The 4,600-nt window shown below is 47.9% G+C and overlaps 1 non-coding gene across 1 annotated transcript; it reads right to left on the bottom strand.

Moving 5' to 3' along the window:
- TRNAS-GGA lies at positions 1-72 on the bottom strand. Its single transcript has one exon. It is a non-coding gene; the product is annotated as a tRNA-Ser (tRNA).
- Between the last annotated feature and the right edge of the window lie 4,528 nt (positions 73-4,600).

Raw genomic sequence — 4,600 nt, 5'->3', positions numbered from 1 at the left:
TGGAGATGCTGGGGATTGAACCTGGGATCTTCTGCATTCCAAGCAGATGCTCTACCACTAAGCCACAGCCCCTCCCCATAATCGGAGAGGTCCATTCTATCACACCTTGGAAAACGACTACAACGTCTGGCATTTCTGCTGGGCACTGCCAGCAGCTGCTGTTAGAGACTTCCTTGCATTGGAAGGAAAGCGTACTACAGGGATGACAGCAGGCATCACAACACCAACGAAAGCATGTGTGTGTGGGGGGGGGAAGAGCACAACCCCATCCGGAGAAGCCACAGCCCCACCCCATAATCGGAGAAGTCCATTCTATCACACCTTGGAAAGCAACTACAACATCTGGCATTTCTGCTGGGCGCTGCCAGCAGCTGCTGCTAGAGACTTCCTTGCATTGGAAGGAAAGCGTACTACAGGGATGACAGCAGGCACCACAACACCAACGAAAGCATGTGTGTGTGTGTGGGGGGGAAGAGCACAACCCCATCCGGAGACAAAGAGCGTAAAAGCAGCCTCGTATACGCTTGCACCTAAATCGAGCTAACAGACCATACAAAGATAGCCACATGCTGGTGCAGAATTAAAAAAAAAATCAGCACCACTAAAGAAATGCATTGATTGGAATGAAAAACATCACTGTATTCACAAGCCCTTTAATATGATGGGATGCATACGTTACCAAAGGCATTCTCTCTCCCCTCACATTCTTTCATTCACCCACGTAGCTAAAAACACCAGGTGGGGCTTACCCAACCAAGCGGTAAACAGGATCCCAATAAAAACCAGGCCCATAAAAACCAGTTTCCTGTCACCTTCCTTCACTTGCAAGGGCTAGCTCCTTGCCAATTTCCTGCTTCTCCCCTTGCTAAAAAGGCATCAAGGCTTTCCTTTGCCTTAACAATGAAACCTGACACCTTGGCCCACCGGCCAGCTCTTAATTGCTTTCCTAATTAAAGGGCAGGCTACAGAGAGGGTGTTTTTCAACCCCCAGCTGAGTAGATGGCTGAGTAAATGGAAACGGACCTTCCAGCTGCTGCCCAAGATGGGCTCTTCTCAACTGCAAGAACATAACGTATTTTTCTCTAGGTTTGGGATGCAATAAGCAGGTGATTGCAAGCGATATTATTACAAGCGAAAGCTTAGCCCTTGGATTTCAGGCAACCGTTCAACTGAAATATTGTGTTGGTAGTCCACATAGTGAGTTGTCTGGAACCTTTGTGTATTTAGACGCTCGTCAAAGGTTTACTACAGAGGTCAAACACTCGAAAATGCTTACTCCACCAGCCGCGTCGAACTGTCTTCTCAGGAGGAGGAGGAGGTCAGGCGTTAGCAACAATCTCTTATCTTAGCAGCAGGACCATCCCTTTATCCACATTAGCCGTTTGGATGATGCCTTGATGGGATGGCCCCAACAACTCTTGCCTCTTGCAGATGGACTCCTAGATGCTATCCCCACCATGTAAGATCCCTTGTAGGACAGAAGAGTCCAGTGGGTCAAGTCACAGATACTCTGAAGTTCAGAAATGGATTGGGAAGAAGAAATTCCATAGCAAATTGAAGGAGGACTGCGCTGAGGGTAGAGGGATCTTGGAGCTGTGTGGGGGTGGAACGCCAAACTGGGAAACCTGGGCAAGTTGAGGCTGAAAATGTTTCCTGTGGGGAGTCACCACACCCAGTGTGCCTGGTGATGCTAACCCGTGTCCCAATGAAGCTTCTTTTACGACACTTTGGAGAGTGGTTTCCAAGGGGGTCCTTCTCAGATTAATGTGTCTGGGATCGGATATTAGCCCAGGTCAGACTGACGAAATGCATATCCATTATTTACTGCTTCTTGTCTTTCTCAGCATTTAGATCGTGAGTCCCTTGGGAAAAGAGACTGGTTTCCTTAGCTTCAGATACTTTCTGCATGTCTTGTCTTATCCATCTACAACAGGGTTCCCCAACCTTCTCCAGTCTGTGGGCACCTTTAGAATTCTGACACAGTGTGGGGAGCAGAGCCACAAAATGGCCGCCTCATGAGGCAGAGCCAGCCATAAAATGGCTGCCTCGTGAGGCACAGCCAGCCACAAAATGGCTGCCGCAGCTCACCTTCTGTCACACAGTGAAGATCCTTATACTTTGGGGGCAGCTGCTGGCAAAGCAAAAATTTGAAATATCTGCACAGCCAATCAAATCTCCTATGGCCAATCAGAAGCCTTACTGAGCAAAAGCCCCACCTGGCCCTTCCCACTTTCTACAAGCACTTGGTGGAAGCCAAGAAAGGTGTCTTGCGGGCACCGTGTTGGAGAACCCTGAGCTATATAAATGCCTGTTTCCAGGCCTACAACATCCTCTGCTTTACTGTGACCAAGGATGGGGCCATGCAGATGAAGGAGCTAAGCGAACAGAAGGAGCACTGTTAATAGCCAGGATCGCCTCGGGGCAGGTCCACCTCCTGTCCTGGTCCCGTACCGTTTTTTGTTTTGCTAGACGACACTTGTCCTTCTCTGCTACAGGAAAACGTAAAGTCTGCTTTTGTATCCCAAGGGCAGCTCCTGCACTCCACCCATCCTTAGCCCTGCCCCCCCCCAACAGCACTCCTACACCTGCAGTGCAGGGCTCTTTTTGTAGAAAAAGCCCAGCAGGAACTCATTAGCATAATAGGCCACACCCAACAGCAGAAACTCAGTAGCATAATAGGCCACACCCCTGACAGCACAGCTCGTTAGCCCATTAGGCCGCACCCACATGTTACCAGAAGTGTGGTCATCCAGCCACACCCACCTTTTGCTTGTTGTTCTGTTTACTTTGTTTGTTGTCAAAACCCAGGGCTTTTTTGTAGCAGGAACTCCTTTGCATGTTAGGCCACACACCCCTAATGTAGCCAATCCTAATAAGGTTCTGCTCTTGGGCCTATTATGCTAATGAGTTCCTGCTGGGTGTGGCCAACTTGGGAGCCAGCCGGAACTCTGTTCCTGTGCGTTCCTGCCCAAAAATAGCCCTGCTGCAGCGTATCTGCACACAGAGCACCAAGAGACACATGGCCCCCCTTCTCCCCCTCTGCCGCCCCCCCCCCAATGCATTGTCTGTTGCAACGAAAGGCATTTTGCTAGCTGATCAGCATCATCCTGACAGGCATCTCCTTGCTTCTCTTCTGCTCACTCCCTTCACTGCCACAAGACCAGTGCCTCCTGAATGGATGGAGTCAACAACTGAACATGAACACAAGCAGAGACGCAACAGTCTCATCTGTGGATGGTCTAGTTCTGCTGTGCCTCTATGTTAAAAATCATGTCCCCTGCCCCCCCAGCAAAGGCTAATGGGAATGAGGCAAGGTCAGAACACAGATTCACTGAGATGCAATAGATAACCTCTTTGGAAGACAGACAAATCTGCCACATCAGTAGCAACTGGATTGCATCCCAATGAAGACAGAGAACCGCTACCACCCTACCAGAAATACACACCGGAGGGGACGAGGCCAAATGCCATGTAGAGAAACAGCAGTCAGGCTCCTCCGGGTGGATGCGTTCTTTGTGCTTTGCAGAGCCTTTCTGTTGTTTTATTGATTCCTGTCAGTTTTCCCATAGCACACTGGTGTACCCCAGCCTACAGAAGATGGGGATTACTGAGCGAGCGAATCATTACCCGCAATCGAATGTTTAGACTACTCTGGCTATTTACAGAATCCAGTGGCATCTTTAAAACCAACTAGATTTTATTCTGGGTATAAGGCTTTCAAGTGCGCGCACACTTCTTCAGATGTATCTGAAGAATGTATTTCTTAATTAACAAGAGATGTATCTGAAGAAGTCTGCATGCACCCTGTACCCAGAAAACCCAAAGGACTCAAACTTTCTTCTGCTGTTTCAGACCAACACAGCTACCTACCTGAATCTATTTACAGTCTCTCTAGGTCTATAATTTAAATTATTATTATCATTGTGATTATTAACAAGGATCACCTACTGTTACAGATCAAAAACCTGTTCCCCATATCCAGTAAAAGGCTACTTACACAATACTATCACACAATCTTGCCCCTTAAAATGGAAAGTGACTCTATGCACGTAAGTGCTGAAATTTTACAAATCCACCCCTTTGAAAACAATATCCCAAAGAAGAAGAGGAGGAGGAGATTGGATTTATACCCCGCCCTTCACTACCCAAAGGAGTCTCAGAGTGGCTTACAATCTCCTTTCCCTTCCCCTCCCCACAACAGACACCCTGTGAGGTAGGTGGGGCTGAGAGAGCTGTTTAGAGAACTGCTCGTGAGAGAACAACTCTGAGAGAACTTGTAACTGACCCAAGGTCACACCAGCAGCTGCATGTGGCGGATTGGGGTTCTTCCAGATTAGAGTCCATGCTCCTAACCACTACACCAAACTGGCTCTCCAGTTGTGCCTTTTTTTAGTTAAAACTGCCAAAATTACTTGATGGAAACAAAAATCAAAATTTCGATTACATATCAAATCTGGGGTAGTTTCAAAGCAGTCCGCTTGTATCTCTGTTTTCTTTTTCAAGCTAGCCACACGGTTGCTTTCCTCTGCTAGCCCCCTTTTTTTTTTAAATAGCGGGTCATTAAAATTTGTTTACGTTTCGGGAACATTTGGAGGGGGGG

This window comes from Gekko japonicus, unplaced genomic scaffold (assembly GCF_001447785.1).
Source record: "Gekko japonicus isolate JY-2015 unplaced genomic scaffold, Gekko_japonicus_V1.1 scaffold777, whole genome shotgun sequence".
Taxonomy (NCBI): domain Eukaryota; kingdom Metazoa; phylum Chordata; class Lepidosauria; order Squamata; family Gekkonidae; genus Gekko; species Gekko japonicus.
Note: the sequence above shows the minus strand (reverse complement) of the source record. Positions and strands in the feature narration are given on the sequence as shown.